General features: G+C 41.0%; 1 protein-coding gene across 6 annotated transcripts in view; it reads left to right on the forward strand.

Moving 5' to 3' along the window:
* The window catches only part of PDE1C (phosphodiesterase 1C), a 1,569,255-nt gene that overhangs the window by 1,354,896 nt on the left and 196,465 nt on the right, over positions 1–17,894 (forward strand). The window lies entirely within an intron of this gene.

The following is a 17,894-nucleotide window of genomic DNA, read 5'->3' on the forward strand; positions in this document are numbered from 1 at the left end:
GATTTACACGCATAGGGCTTTTAAAATCCGGCTCTATGTGCAGAGAGTTTTTCAATCGAATGATGAGATCTTTTCAAACGTATTGTCATTGGCGATGAATGACATCCATTGTGTAAGGAACTTGGTCTGTTAACTTATTATCGTTCGATTTTTCAAGAATTTACAGCAGCTTCCCCTCTTATTTTGATTCATTAGCTGTCCAGACTTGCTCATGTGGACTTGTAACTCTGACTGGGGTTAGAAATTCAAGCTACAAGTCAGTATATACAGAGGGGTAATTTTCAAAGCTGTTTTACTGGATAAAATAGTGTTTTACCCATAGAAATGGTCTTTTACAAAATTGCTCACCTCAGAAGTGTGTAAACCTAGGCATGTATGGCCTGTATGCCCATAAGTTTACCGTCAGTAGCAGAGGTGTTCCTGGTGGTGGGCTTGCACTTCCACCTTACCATTTGCATATCCAAATGTACTATGCATAAACATTTTCTCAGAACATACCTGCACACAAATTGACAGGTTTGATTGGGTGTATAGTTGTACAGCTACCTGCTTAGTGCTAAAGTTTGTGGGTACATTTTACCTGCAGATTTTATCCCAAATTTTCAAAGCAGACTTATGTGCATAAATCCATTTTGAAAATTAATGGGTTTGCCAGGTACATGCATGTACTTTTAAACATGTGCGATTAAAAACTGAAAGTATGCATATAAATCTTTTCCCTGGTTTAACTCCGCTTCCCCCCACCCCTCCCCCAGAATGCCTGATTAAATAGCGGGTAAAGGTACATATGAAACTGGGTTTCAGGCATAGTTTTACATGCAGAATTCCCAGGTTCAAAGCATGATTTATAAGCACAGAAAGTGCTTAGAAAATCAACCCCTTTAAATATATACAGGCTGTTAACTAAATTATCCCTGCAATGGGGATGAACCAGGGTTGGATCAGTCTTTATCCATTGATCCAGGTGCTTTCTTGCCCTCCAATTCAGGTTAGCTTCAGCCAAGCTGACATATGCATGACCATTTCCTTGTCATTCACCTTAGCCTTGTAGGTTTTGGATAAGTTTATACTATATTGGTTGCTGTTTATTTTATTTAACGTTGTTATTTTTCATTATTTTCCATTGATTTATGTGCTGTTGAGTTTATATTATACCTTGCCCTGGGCAGGATGCCATTTGAAAACCCAAATTATCGTTATTAATATTTCATGAAATACTAAACTGCCTACAGCTCTGATATTATAATTCATTTTTAGAAGGGCACATTTCTTAAGGGCAGCAGTCATTTCATGGTCATTAATGCTTGGGTTTTTTCTAATGCAAGCCATTGAAAAATGTGGTCTTCCCATCCTGGCATTCTTGCCATGGGCACTTAAGTTTATAAGTTAAGGTAGCTATCTTCCACTGTTTTAATAGTAACAAGGAAATTTGAAAACTACTGAAATTCTAATATTTTAGACTTTATTGTGGGAAATGATAGGTTATAACTCTCTAAAGGTAACGTGTTTACAGTGTGGCATATGGAAGTATATTAAAAATTCCGCTGTAGTAGTTTTCTTTTTTTTTTTAGAAATGAATCACATCTGTATATCATTTGCTGTAGTCCCTAAAGGAAGATTAACAAAGATATTTTAAAAACAATATTAATGCAAATGAACATTACTGTTACTTACTATATGAGGCTCAGGTATTAGAAATGGCATCCTTTGCGGTGGGTGAGTTGGTGGGTGGAGGGGGGGGGGGCGTTGGCAGCCTTTCTATTTTATAACTGTTCTGTAATACTTCAGCAGTGGGAACTTGTCTTTTAATGTTTCTGCAGGCATGAAATTCTTTGTAACCTCACAACAGCTCAATATATGGAATTATATTCCTGCAGGGACTACATCAGCCTCAATCCCACTAGTGCTGCTGGAATCAATTGCAAACATTATATTAAAAAGTAGAAAAAAATGGAGAACCAAGTTTGAAAAACAGACTCCATTTCCAGAGTTTACAGGTTTCATTTACAATAATATTATTGTGACAGGGGCCTATTTTAGCTCTTAAACAAGTAGTCCCTGCCCCTTACAATTAGGCATTTTATGGTTTCAGCTGGTCTGAGTGCCCTCACAGTGACAGGTTTCACTAGAGCTTGCCTAGTGAAACCTGGAAATCACAGCAGAAAAGGACCAAATGGTCCATACAGTTTGCCCAGCAAGTCCATGGTAATATCCACCGCACTGTACAGGTCACCACCATACTTAGTTTCCCAGACTGTAAACATCAGAGCCCTTATTTATTGCTGTCTGAGTCCAATTCCCCATTATCTCTTGCTGTTGAAACAGAGAGCAATGTTGAGGTTGCATCAAAAGTATCATGCTTATTGGTTAAGGGTAGTATCAGCTGCACCAGCAAGTTATCCCCATGCTTATTTGTTTCCCCAGATCGTAAAAGTCAGGGTCCTTGTTGTTTGCTGTCTGAATCCAATTCTCCTTTTCCTTTTCCCCTCTGCTGTTGAAGCAGAGAGCAATGCTAGAGTTGCATCTACAGTATAAAGGCTTATTGGTTAAGGGTAGTAACTGCCGCACCAGTAAATTACCCCCATGTTCTTTTTTTTTCATTTCCCTCTAGCATTTAGGGATCCACAGTGTTTATCCCATGCCCCTTTTAATTCTTTCTCTGGTTTTGTCTTCACCACCTCCTCTGGAAGGGCATTCCAGGCCTCCACCACCCTCTCCAGAATGAAATATTTCTTGATATTTCTGAGTTGTCCTCTCTGGAGTTTCAATTCATGACCATAGTTCTACTGATTTATTTCCAACAGAAAAGGTTTGTCAATTGTGCATTATTAAAACCTTTCAGGTATCTGAAGGTCTGTATCATATCTCCCCTGCACCTCCTCTCCTTCAGGGTATACATTAAGTCCTTCAACCTCTCCTCATAAGTCATTTGATGGAGAACCCCCAGCATTTTGGTCATCCTTTTCTTGACTGCCTCCATCCTGTCTCTATCCCTTTTGAGATACAGTCTCCAGAACTGAACCCAGAACTCCTAAGAACATAAGAACATGTCATACTAGGTCAGACCAAGGGTCCATCAAGCCCAGCATCCTGTTTCCAACAGTGGCCAGTCCAGGCCATAAGAACCTGGCAAGTACCCAAAAACTAAGTCTATTCCATGTTACCATTGCTAATGGCAGTGGCTATTCTCTAAGTGAACTTAATAGCAGGTAATGGAATTCTCCTCCAAGAACTTATCCAATCCTTTTTTAAACACAACTATACTAACTGCACTAACCACATCCTCTGGCAACAAATTCCAGAGTTTAATAGTTCATTGAGTAAAAAAGAACTTTCTCCGATTAGTTTTAAATGTGCCCCATGCTAACTTCATGGAGTGCCTCCTAGTCTTTCTACTATCCGAAAGAGTAAATAACCGATTCACATCTACCCGTTCTAGACCTCTCATGATTTAAAACATCTCTATCATATCCCCCCTCACCCGTCTCTTCTCCAAGCTGAAAAGTCCTAACCTCTTTAATCTTTCCTCATAGGGGAGCTGTTCCATTCCCCTTATCATTTTGGTCACCCTGCTCTGTACCTTCTCCATCGCAGTTATATCTTTTTTGAGATACGGCGACCAGAATTGTACACAGTATTCAAGGTGCGGTCTCACCATGGAGCGATACAGAGGCATTATGACATTTTCCGTTTTATTCACCATTCCCTTTTTAATAATTCCCAACATTCTGTTTGATTTTTTGACTGCTGCAGCACACTGAACTGACGATTTCAATGTGATATCTATTATGACGCCTAGATCTCTTTCTTGGGTGGTAGCACCTAATATGGAACCTAACATTGTGTAACTATAGCATGGGTTATTTTTCCCTATATACATCACCTTGCACTTATCCACGTTAAATTTCATCTGCCATTTTGATGCCGAATTTTCCAGTCTCTCAAGGTCTTCCTGCAATTTATCACAATCTGCTTGTGATTTAACTACTCTGAACAATTTTGTATCATCTGCAAATTTGATTACCTCACTCGTCGTATTTCTTTCCAGATCATTTATAAATATATTGAAAAGTAAGGGTCCCAATACAGATCCCTGAGGTATTCCACTGCCCATTCCCTTCCACTGAGAAAACTGTCTATTTAATCCTACTCTCTGTTTCCTGTCTTTTAGCCAGTTTGTAATCCATGAAAGGACTTTGCCCCTATCCCATGACTTTTTACCTTTCTAAGATGCCTCTCATGAGGAACTTTGTCAAATGCCTTCTGAAAATCCAAGTACACTACATCTCCCGGTTCACCTTTATCCACATGTTTATTAACTCCTTCAAAAAGTGAAGCAGATTGTGAGGCAAGACTTGCCTTGGATAAAACCATGCTGACCTTGTTCCATTAACCATGTATTTCTATATGTTCTGTGATTTTGATGTTTAGAACACTTTCCACTATTTTTCCTGGCACTGAAGTCAGGCTAAACGGTCTGTAGTTTCCCAGATCTCCCCTGGAGCCCTTTTTAAATAATGGGGTTACATTAGCTATCCTCCAGTCTTCAGGTACAATGGATGATTTTAATGATAGGTTACAAATTTTTACTACTAAGTCTGAAATTTCATTTTTTTAGTTCCTTCAGAACTCTGGGGTGTATACCATCCGGTCCAGGTGATTTACTACTCTTCAGTTTGTCACTCAGGACTACCACATCTTCTAGGTTCACCATGATTTGGTTCAGTCCATCTGAATCATTACCCATGAAAACCTTCTCCAGTATGGGGATCTCCCCAACATCCTCTTCAGTAAACACCGAAGCAAAGAAATCATTTAATCTTTCCATGATGGCCTTATCTTCTCTAAGTGCCCCTTTAACCCCTCGATCATCTAACGGTCCAACTGACTCTCACAGGCTTTCTGCTTCGGATATATTTTAAAATGTTTGTACTGTGAATTTTTGCCTCTTCGGCCAACTTCTTTTCAAATTCTTTCTTAATCTGTTTTATCAATGTCTTACATTTAACTTGCCAATGCTTTTGCATTATCCTACTTTCTTCTTTTGGATCCTTCTTCCAAGGACCTATACAAAGGGATTATCATCTCCTTTTTCTTACTGATTATTCCTCTCTATGCAGCCCAGCATTCTTCTGGTTTTAGCTATCATCTTGTCACATTGTTTCACACCATCTTCAGATTACTAAACACTTTCACCCCAAGGTCCTGGGCTTCATCCGTAGACCAACAACCTTCTTTCCCCCATCACAATATAGCTCTTTTGATTACTGCATCCAGATGCAGAACTCTGTACTTCTTGGCATTGAATCCCAGCTAGTATCAAACAAAACGTATGCAAAAAAGGATTTGGAATACTTAAATTACAAGTAATCTCTGTTTTTTATTATAAACTACTTAATATAAGCTTTATATAAAAGGACCATCATACACCCCTGTGGTATATGTACTAAAGAGTTCTATAAATATACCGACTTAGGGTCAACTTTTTAATCATCAGTCCCCAGTGTCCAAAATAAAGTGAGGCTATCATCAAAATATTTCAAATTTTATCAAATCACAGTTCATACTTAACTTAATTTAGAACGCAGAGAATTTGGTGCTCGCACTGGGTGATGTGATGAATGAATACTCCGTGATTCCTTGAAGCAATCAACGTGAAAAATGCTTCATCTATCTCTTCTCCAAAATAAATTAGCTAAAGCTCACCCAACATGACATCATGTTTTATTATAGAAATGCTTCAGGGGCTCTGAATTTAAATTCTTTATCAGAAATGACGATCACCATTTTTCTATAAATGAATACGTAGAATTCAAGGAAAATGCAGATTATAGATATGTAAAAAACAGTGAAGAAAACCTTAAAAAATGCTTAGAAAAGGGAACAATGTCAGCATTGTATCTGTAGGAACTTACTCAAAAGGCAATGAAGCTCAACCCACCGTAAAATCATCAGTCGGAACCTGTTAGAAAAACAACCCCCAATCAATCTCTTTATTAAGGGCCTTGTGGTGCCACTGTTTGCAACCAGTATATTAATTTCTGTTCAGATTGCATTAATTTAGTAATTGGGTCTCCCCAATGCCAATGATTTGTAACTTTATCCAAAATAGTCAATTTGATGTCAGAAAACTCATGATGCATTTGGTGAAAATGAGAGACAGCGGTGCTTCAATTTTTCCGGTCTTCAAACAACTTTTATGTTCCATAAGTTTAATCCTGATCTTGCGTTTAGTCATGCTTACATATCGTAGACCACACGGGCATATGATTATATATACTGCTGATGTTGATAAACAGTAAACATTGGAAGGTAGATAAAAATTCTTACTGGAAGGTAACTGAATTTCTGAAACCTGGCCATATTGGGAGTTTATGAGTTAAGTAATTAGAGAACAAATAAAGGAAATAGAAGAGTTTTCTCATAGCTTTGCTAGCTAGCGTATGGGGGAAAGAAGATTGAAATAATTGAAAGAGACAAGCAAGGCGATAGTTGAAAAATGAACATTTATTTGTTTTTAAAGAGCACAGCATATAAATAAAATTTTATATAAAAAAATGTTTTTGGTGAAACTACACTAAATAATGGTGGTTGGTAGTCAGTTAATGATTATAACATAAGAAACATCAGGCAGCCAGTGGTGCCTTGATTGGTTATTATATGAAACTAACACTTGTCCATCTTTACATATTTATGTAACAAGAGAATTAATTGAAGCAGTGTTTTACATTATTAGTTGGTGTGAGGGGTTAAAGATTGGATTCTTTGTCCTGAAGTGTGCCAGAGCTTGTGGACTTTATTTACCTTGCTTTCAGTTACAGTAAAGGATTATATTTTTTAACAGCAGCATAGGTGTGGAGAGTGTTTTTTTGGGAGTGACTGTATTGCTGAGAAGGGAAAGCCACTCTGTGAGCAGAGAAAACCCTAAAATGATGACTTTCAAACAACGGTGTGCAGAGGCATATACATGCTTATATAGCCACTCGTAATTTACCATCAAATGTTATATAATATGCATATCTCTGCCCCGGAACATACGTGCATATGTAGGCTTATGCACAAATATATGCAGTGCATTAAAACCACATATATCAATGCATTAAATGCAAGCACTTCCTACATATTTAAAAATATTATTTATTCTCAAAAGTTGGCCAATAGTAAAACGCGTGCATAAATTAAATTAATCAGTTTACCAATTAGTCCATTAGTTTGCCCAGTCCTTCTTTGGATCATAGAGACCTTCTTGGTTCCTCAGCTTGAACTCCCCCCAGTTCACCTAGACCTCTCACCCAATTACCACTACATAATAAACATGTTTAATATCACTTATGCCAAATTATTAGCAGCTGTAAAAATTCCCTAGTAAGCTGTAAACTATATTCACATAAGTGTTGGCCCCATCCTGGAACACCCCTAGACTACCACTTTTTACACATGTATTTGTGCGCAAGAAAGTGAAAATACACATATATTTTTACTCTTATAAAATACGGAGTAACTAGTAGAGGCTACTGACACATACATGCTAATTTTTCCACATATAACGTTTCGAAAATTTATCTTTAAGGGCCTTAAAAAAATGATATTTTTCTCCCTGTATGAGAACCCCAGCAGGTTATGAGGCTTTATGTGGTCTGTGGCCTTCCCCACTTGCCCCCATGCCCAGGACTAGAATGGGACAGGGGCTACATTCTTAACAAAAAATGCATGGCAGTCACCTTTAAGAACACTGCATAAGCATAGCAAGACACCAGTAGCAAACATAATTGCAATTTCAAATATGTTGTTTGAAAACACAGATTAAAAGCATGGATATTTATTTGATATGGTAAACTATATTAATAGCAGTATGATTCTCATTTAATTTTCCTTTATATGAGTTTGAAATGTCTCATTCACGTTTTAAGTGTGTTTGAAATGGACATTAAATTACAATTTTCAAAGCCATTTTTGTGATTTACTTGCATACATTGACTGTCTGAAAACAGATTCCCCCCTTATTATGGCTATAAGCACATGTTGTTGAACAATGCACATACTTTTAGCCAGTTTAGAGGAAGTGATCCTGAGGATGTGTCTAATATGGGGGAGGAATGCAGAGTTCCATATTCAATCACTGCCCATATAGTAAAGTTAGCCAGATAAACTTATCCAGCTAACTTTGTGGTATATTCATTATATTTTTTTTCCATTGGAAAAAAATCAGCAGAACCAGGGGTCATGATTTAAAACTCCGGGGAGGAAGACTCAGAACCAATGTCAGGAAGTATTTCTTCACAGATGCCTGGAACGCCCTTCCGGAGGATTTCAAAGGGGCGTGGGATAAACATTGTGGATCCATAAAGTCTAGACGATGTGAATGAAGAGAAGAGGCATGGGGGTGGCTTGTGGGGACGACAGCTACTACCTGGTGATTAATACCCTTATTCAATAAACATACACATGGTTAATGCGACTCCATCATTGCTCTATGCTTCAACGAAAAGAGGAAATGTAGATAAAAGGATTTGCATTCACAAGAAAGCGGGGGAGTAGCTTGCTTGTTGTGGCGGTTACTACCCCAAACCAAATAAGACTGATACTTCACTTTCAATGCTTATACAGCATAGTTCTCTGCTTCAACGGCAGAGGGGAATGAAGAAAAGAGGATTTATATTCAGACAACAACCAACAAGGATTGAATTGCATACTCTGAGTAAACAAATAAGTGTGGGAGTAGCTTGCTTATTGCGGCAGTTACTACTCCTAACCAGTTAAACTTGATACTTCACTTAGATGCAGCTCCAGCACTGCTCTCTACATCAATGGAGGGGGGGAAGGTAACTAGAACCAAAAAGTTAATAATAAGGGCCAAGAGTAACAGATAAGTATGAGAAAAAATGAAGTGTGAAAGCTTGCTGGGCAGACTGGATGGGCCGTTTGGTCTTCTTCTGTCGTCATTTCTATGTTTCTATGTATGTTTCTATAATAGTGCATCCACATTATTGAATATAACCGGCTAACTTTAGGACAACTTTTTGTTCTAACCAGACTTAGGCCTGGATTTATCAAAATGCGGTAAGTACCGCATGCGATAGCAAAAGGGGTGTGTTTTATGCTAATAACCTGTGCGAAGAGCTAAGTTAGCACAAATTGCAATACCCTTTTCAGATTCTGCAATAAGTGCTGATCTGTTGTATTTCCTGCATTCAACCACTGAGGGACCATTGTTAATGGTCCCAGGAGAGAGACAGAGAGAGTGGGAGAGAGAGAGAGAATAATGTCATGGCTCATAGGTAGGTATTTGTATCCCTATGGTAGGCCCACCTAGTAACTCGAGGTGGGGATTAGGTAAGAGTGTAGGGGGTTAGGGGCCACTTTGACATTGTACGTGACACCTACGAACAGAACAGTGGTCTCTTGTGAACATTTGATGGCCTTCGGAGTGAGGAAACTCACTCCAAGATGAAATTTGGGCAAGGTTCTCTCAACCTAGCTTGATTTTACCCAGGTAGAGAGTCCATCAAGCTAGGTTGAAAGAACCTTGCCCAAATCTCATCTTGGAGTGAGTTTCCTCACTCCGAAGGTCATCAAATCTTCATGAGACCACTGTTCTGTTCGTAAGTGTCACGTACAATGTCAAAGTGGCCCCTAACCCCCTACACGCTTACCTAATCCCCACCTCGGTTACTAGGTGGGCCTACCATAGGGATAGAAATACCTATCTATGGGCCATGACATTATGGCCAGTCTCTCTCTCTTTCTCTCTCTAGGGCTCTGGACCCTTCAATTCACCTGAAATAGGCCTTATGGGAGACATTGCAAAGGGCAATGAAACCTTACCGCATGGTCATGGCAGCTATCGCACAGCCTATAACACAATTCAAAAGAGGTGTAGTTAAAATCAGCATTACAGCTGTGCAATAGCTCTTCACAGACAGGCTAACCCAGCCCACTCTCCACCCCTAACTCCTCCTATTTTCTGAATTTCATCGCACCATGCAATATGGTGCAATCGCATGTGTTAAACACGTTTTCACATGCGGTAAGGGCCTATCGCATGCGTTAAAGGCCTATTGCATGCGTTAACGGGGCTTTTCGCATGCGATAAGCTGTTAACGCATGCGAAAATGCCTTATCGCATTTTGATAAATGACCCCCCTAGTTTGCTAATTTACCTGGCTATCTTTGAATATCAGAGATAGCTGGATAACTTAGCCAGCAAACTCAATTCATCAAATTATGCCCCTGGAATGCCCCCTAACTTAGTTGACTAAATTCTAGTCTTTTAACTTAATAGCTGGCTAGAATTTAGCCGGATAAATGCCCAAATGTTCATTTAGTCCAATAACATCTGAGTTATCTGGCTAAATGCTTTTTATTATGGACCTAATGTTGCACATAGATTGCATTTTCAACTTTGCTTGTTTTATTTTCCATGGAAAATATACCAATATTGGGCTTGGCCTCAGTAGGGGAATCTACATAGCTAGGGAGAGAATGACCTTTATTCTTGACATGAGGGAGCATCAGGCCATGTGGGATGGGAGGGGGACTTTACTCCTGATATGGGAAGTGGGGTGACTCAGCTACAGGGCTCTTATTCTTCAATTGTGGTGTGTGTGTGGGGGAGGGACTGGTGCCCATATCAGACGTTGATAATACATCTTCACTATCTTCAACAAAACACCTGATTCAATGCTCAACAAAGGAATTACATCATTTTATTAAATCTGATGTAGCTTTGAAAGATAATGAACATACAACTGACCATTAATGCGTGTTAATGGTCAATTTTAATACAGCTTAGTAATAGACCCCTCAATAACCACAGGGCACCAAGCTAGCAAATGATTCCTGCTGCTGTGCTGTGGGAATTTTAGGCATGGTAACCTGCATGATATCCTCAGACCTTTTAAGTCTGTTGGAGGTGGGGGGAGGAGGGAATGAATCCCACTTCTTAAATCTGCTGATTGGGGATGCAGTACAGATAGTACAGTGAAATAACTGCATAAAAAGGTTAAATTCTACAGAAACATTTTAGAAGTGACTGTTAGGGTGGTGGACCCAGCTTGGCTGGGGAACCCCCACAAGGATAGTCCAGGACTCCAGGGACAGGCTAGACTAGGGGATCTTCTGCCTATACCAGCCATCTTCCCCGCAGGTTGAGCCCTTGGGTTCTGGTGGCCAGCAGGACTTGAACAAGGGAGAGACCTATTGCTAAAGCTGGAATCCAGAGAGAAGGCAGAAGACAGGCAGGACTGAAGAGGCAGGCTGCAGGGCTGTAGGCTAATGTCAGACAGGACTGGAGCCAGGAGCCAGAGGAGACTTGGGATGCAGACTTCAGGTTTGGAGGCTGATGTTTGGTGGTTCTGAAGCTCAGGCAGAAACCACGGTCTAGGATGGAACACTGGAACAAGACAGGAGTTAATGATACTGGCAAGCTTGAGACAGGAGGCCTGGGAACCAGGGAACAAGGCTTGAGACAGGTGGCTTAGGGAAGCCAGAGAACAAGGCTTGAGACAGGTAGCTTGGGAAAGCCAGAGAGCAAGGCTTGAGACAGGCAGCTTGGAGAAGCCAGGGAACAGAAGGCTACAGAGCCACAAGGAGTACAAGGCAAGAAGGCTTTGGAAAGCCACAATGAAATACAGGACACGAGGGGCCAAGCAAGGAGCCAAGCAGACTCAGACTCAATGACAAGGCACCAAGTGTAGACTGAGACAGGGCTAAATAGGCAGATAATTGCTGAGTCATGAGGTCACTGAGACTAGAGCTGGAAAGAGGGTAGGCACAGCTCCTGGAGAAAGCTGCATGACAAGCAGAATCACAACAGTGACAATTATATTTTTCAGTCTTATAGCAAAACCCAAGTCACCATTGCCATATCAGCGGCAACCATTCCCACACTATAAATAACCCTGGGACAGCCGTATGTGGCCTTTATTAATTTGTTGGAATGATGGACATGGAATGATGCTGAGGATAATATCCTATTAAGCTATTTGCATTGATCCTATCCTTCAAAAAGACTATAACTTCTCTAGATGACCTCTATACCTTTTAATAGCTATCATAGATTTGTCTGATATTTTATTTCTAAGTTCTTACCTAACAACTAAACTACATATATATTAACGAAAGTCTTTACTTTGGTCTTTACTGAGGAAGATGTAATGGAGAAATTATATTTAAAGGTGATGATTCAGAGGAACTGAAATAAATCTCAGTGAACCTGGAAGATGTAATAGGGCAAACTGAAAAAACTAAAGAGTAGCAAATAGATGGAATCTATTGAAATTTTGGGATTCTGGATTGCCACGATTGGAAACAGGATACTGTGCTTCATGGACCTTTGGTTTGATTCACAATGACAAATCTTATATTCTTAAATCTTATGGATTTATTCAAACCTTTGCTTGCAACCTCTTTATGTATGATGTATAATGCAAACTATTTGATCCATTGCCCAAATCATGCACAATACTTTGGTCTTATTTGACTTTATTCCAACTATGAAGCTAGTCTTCACAATCAGTAAATTACAATAGGAATATAATTTACCCTTAGCAGTTTTTCCAACATTATCAGTCCTATAGGAAGTAAATTATTACATGTGTATATAAGCACTCGAAAGTGAAAATATGTACGTATTGGGGTAGATTTTCAAAGTAGCGCAAAGACATACATGTGCGCGCGCTACCCAGCATCCACACATAGATGCCCAATTTAATAATATGCGCGCAGGTGCGCATGTTATAAAATCGGGGGTCGGCACGCACAAGGGGGTGCACAGTTGTGCACCCTGCGTGCACCGACACCCGCAGCCTTCATCTGCTCCCTCCCCCTAATCTAACCTTCTCACCCCTTCCCCTAACGTATCCCCCCTTAGCCCTATCCTAACCCCCCCGACTTTTATTTTACCTTCTGTGCCTGCCTCCGGGCCGCTGTGCTGGGAGCCTCTGACCTCACCCTGCCCTGCCCCTTTTTCAAAGCCCCAGGACCTAGACACATCCCAGGGCTTTATGCGCATCACCGGGCCTTTATAAAATAGGCCTGGCGCGTGTAACCCCCCTCTACACGCGTAAATCCACTGGATTTACATGTGTAGAGCTTTGAAAATCCAGCCCATAATGTATAAAATACATAATAAGTGACTAGAGGCTACTTATGCACATATATACTAATTTATATGCATGTAATGTTTTGAAAATTTACCCCATGTCTGGCAGCTGGGATATATCCTTGGCAGTGTGGACAGAAATAACTGAGTAAACTGGATGGACTCATTTTTTTTTTTCTGTCATCGTCTTCTATGTTGTTATGTTAAGAACCAAAGAAATACTATCTCATTCTTAATGAACACTTGATCTGACTTTGAATCCCTTATGAGCAGCACTGAACGACAAAGATGACCATTCACTTTCCAAACACATCAGTTCTTTTCACAACTAAAAAACTTCATTTTTTACCCCAGCCCGCCCAAGATAACACTGTACAAATCAGAGCAAACTACCCATAAAGAGCACGGGAAAGTAGAGTTGGATGGGAAGAAAAAAATATTGATTATCTAAAGAGTTATATTGCACTGAGGAAGAGAGAAAGCTCATAGCCTGATGGTAGCTCCTGTCCCTCTTATACAATGGCAGACCTATCAGATGTACTAGAGGAATATTGTCAACCATGGCATCCACAAAGTTGACATATTTAGAGGAGTGAGGACTGAATGATGCCAGTCATGTCTCTTCTTCACTCTCAAAGAGTCATTAGCCTTTCAGTGAACACCCATCACCACTTTCATCTCCATAGATAAGCAAATCAGTGTGATTCATATGGGATCTCATGCATCCACACAGCTGCTCACAGATGAGTAGTATGGTCAGGCATGAACTAGTAACAACCCATAAGCAAGACCTTCTATATATTATCTATGATGATAAATTATCTTATTGTGGGAGCAACATTTACTGCAATATTGATAGAAATCAGTCAAACAATTTGTAGGTGATACATTTGTTATTGCACTAACATTTTTGTCACCAGGCTTTGAGAGCTATTCTTCTGCTATCAGGTCAGTGGAGAAGTGGACTAACATGGCAAAATTACTAATATATTCTCTAATATTCATAACAGTGGAGGTCTAACTCACAGAGCAAAGGCATATGCATTAAAAAAAAACCATCTCATCTTAGATAATTAAAAGCTAGAAGGAATTTAGACCATGCCTCCTGGCTTTCTTATTTTGGCAGCCCTTCACTGAAAACTAGGTATGGGCATTTAAAAAAAATATATATAATTTGTTCTGTACAACAAAAAAAGTCTATTTTTGGTTCATTCAAAAATAGATTTACTCAAAAAGTACCTGAAAATTTCAGTTTGTTAAAAAAAATAAAACAAACAACAACAAAAAAGGGGGGCTTTCCTTGTTGCCTTTCCCTGATGCTTATCTTAACTGAGCCAGGGCCTCCCCCATGCTCCTCTGCTTTCCCTTCCCCCACAAAAAAGCTAGAGTCTCCCCCACCACAAATAAGCCGGTACTGGAGCCTCACCAGTCCCTTATGTACCAATTCAATGAAGAAAGGGAAGGGAGCAATCCCCAGTCGCTCCTGTTTCATTGGTCCTCATTAAAAATGGCAGCAGCTTCAAGGCTTGCCAGTGCCTCTAAACGGGCAGGAGCGACTGGGGATCACTCCCGCCCTTTTCTTCATTGAACACACCCGTGGAAAGGAAAGCGGGGGCTGGAGAGGCTCTGGCATCAGCTTCTTTGTGTTGGGGAGGCCCTAAGTGGAGGGATCTCGGGAGGCCCCATTTTGGTTTCCTTTTTCTTTTTATTTCAGTTTGGCAAACAAACTGAACCGAAATGAACATTAAACAAACGAAAACCCTAATAACTTCCTGAAATGAAGAAATAAACCAAAGTGAAAATTTCTTCCTGCACATCCCTATTGAAAATTTGAGTATGGGAATATAGGGGCAGATTTTAAATACTTGTGCGAGCGCGTACCTTTGTTCGCGCAGCAGGCGTAACTTTGCGCGCGTCGGCCGGCTGCCCCGCCCCGTGGTCTGCTCCCGGGGGCTGTTCCGGAGGCCGTGGCCACGCCCCCGGAAACGCCCCCGGGCTGAAACCACGCCCACGTCGCCGCCCCCGAAATGCCGCGCCCCGCCCCCTAAACGCCGCGTCATCCCGCCACGCCCCCGACAGGAAGCCCCGGGACTTACGCGCGTCCCGGGGCACTGCGCGCGCCGGCGGCCTATGCAAAATAGGTGCGCCGGCGCGCGCAGGGGTTTTCAAATCCGCCCCCTAGTGTAATTGCGGTGAACTGAGAACTAGGGAAACTAGGGTTTCAAATGTGTTTCTTCCACTGATGCTTCTTGTGGTCTTGGTCAAGTCACTTCACCCTAATCATCATCACTTTCCCATTTTAACATTCCTAAGATGACTCACAATAATAATAAATACTTTAAAATACAACCATCCCAGTCATCTGGCAAAAAACAACAACAATTAATTAATTAAAATGCTACAATAAACATTCATTGTGCTCAAGCATGAGTAGATAAAGAAATTTCTTAAAAGAATATAGGTTTGGCATAAAACAAAATTCTGTAGGGAGAATATTCTAGGGGGCTGTGGATTGACACAATTTGGGTCCTCAAAAGACATGCCAGTCTAACTGAGGATAGTTCCAATAGGCCCTCAGAACCAGATCTCAGAGCATGGGTGGGCACACACTGTATATTCTGATTACATTTTATAAACAACAAAAGTACATGTGCATTTTTGGTTTTCTTTGCACATTCACCGGCACAAAAATGGGGCGGTCTAGGGGCATTCTGGGACAGGGTCAAGGGTTATGCATGGAAGTTGCTATTTGATAAGAAATGTATGCATATACATTATTTAACTTATTTTTACAATTTTACACCTGCTAATTTGCTAGCATGACTGAAATTGGATTCGTCTGTTGTCTGTTGGGTAGGAGGTCTCGGTGAACTGGAGGGAGTTCAGGGTGAGATACTAGAGGAAATGGAAATGACCTGTGTGAACTAGCAGAGTTATCAGCAAACTGGTGATTTAAAGCACTGGTTCTCAACCTTTTTTTGGCCGGGACACACCTGGCAGATGGATCTCACGTGTGTGACACATTGAACATGCGACCATCACGGGGCTAAATGTAAACATGCACTCTGAATCCACAGGAATCCCCTCAACCCCCAGCAATGAGTGCAGAGCAGATCTAGGGCATTACCCTGTACAATTCGCCATACAAAAAGATATTCTGGTTCTGATGACATCTCAGTAAAAGCAAAACAAACTCCCTTTACTACCAGGCACAATAGCATTCCTTATGAAAAGACAGTAATTTACCACTAATGTATATCCTATTGAGAAAACACAACAAATAAGATTGATACAAATGCCTACATGCTAGTAAAATAACTCATCTCAGTCACACACCCAGAACTGACCTTCACCAAGTACAGAAAACCCACAAATTATAATTATGGAGACAGAAACTGGAATGGAAAACCAAAAAAGCCACTCTACATGCAGTGCGAACCTGGAGAAATGGAAAGAAAAATATAGCACCTAACAGAATCTCAGGATTTGCAATAATGCACACAAACTAACCCGTACAAAGTTACAGCTGTATTATGGAACACACTCAAACAGTAACAACCCTATCTAAGAAATACAACTATTAAACCAGGCCCTAAACACTAATACATTTCCTATTGGGAAAGCAGAACAAGCCAAGCTGCTATAGTGCCCCACATAGAAATAATTGTAAAGCTATACTAAACATGTTACAAAACAGCTGCTGAACAGAATAATATCCAACAATTAAAAACTCATAAAAATTATTAAAACATGTCTAGATATCAATAAAATATTTCAAAACAGCAGACATCGCATAATACCCAATAATTAAAATGGCAGTCAATCAAGAAAAATCAATTTAAAAATCCACCTTTACTTACCCTCTCCAGCAACTCTCCTACTCCTTTCCCTTCTAGGCCAATAACACTCACCAGAAGCAGCAAGGGCTGCTGAAGCTCTGTCCTCACAGTCCTCTTCCTTAGCACCCATGACCAGTCACTCACACACACACACACACATACACCAATTAGACCCCACAACCAGTCTCGGTCTCTCTCACACCAGTCATCTTGCTGACCAGTCTGTCTCTCTCACACAGAAACACATCACCTCCCTGACCAGTCTTTCTCTCAATCACACTCATGCTGTCTTATATACAAGCTCTCAATCACACACAAATGTTCCTGCACACATTCACACCAGCTCTTACCCAGGTACCGATTCACACCCACACACACAAGCTCTCACCCATTCACACCCACAGACACAAGCTCTTACCCAGGCACCCATTCACACCCTCAGACACAAGCTCTCACCCAGGCACCCATTCACACACAGACATACAAGCTCTCACCCAAGCACTCATTCACACACAGACACACAAGCTCTCACCCAGGCACTTATTCACACCCACACACACACACACACAAACTCTTACCAAAAACTTCTTCTTCCTTCACTGCAGGGATGGGCTCCAGTTCTGCCATGGCTTTACTCCGGCGGGACTTCTTTTTTTGCCACCACAGGATGGGCTCCCGTGGTGGCCTTGGTCGGCGTCAGGTTTCCTCTTTGCCGCCATGGGGATGGGCTCCCGTGGCAGTCTTGCTTGGTCGGGGTTTGGTTTTCCTCTTCACCGCCATGGGGATGGGCTCCCGTGGTGGCCTTGCTTGGTTGGGGGCGGGTTTTCCTCTTCTCCACCATGGGGAAGGGCTCCCATGGCAGCCTTGCCTCGTCAGGATCGGGGTTCCCTCTTCGCCGCCATGGGGATGAGTTCCTGTGGCGGCTTTGTTCGTCGGGGTTCGACACTGCCATT

The sequence above is a fragment of the Rhinatrema bivittatum genome, chromosome 2 (genome assembly GCF_901001135.1).
Source record: "Rhinatrema bivittatum chromosome 2, aRhiBiv1.1, whole genome shotgun sequence".
In the NCBI taxonomy this organism is placed as follows: domain Eukaryota; kingdom Metazoa; phylum Chordata; class Amphibia; order Gymnophiona; family Rhinatrematidae; genus Rhinatrema; species Rhinatrema bivittatum.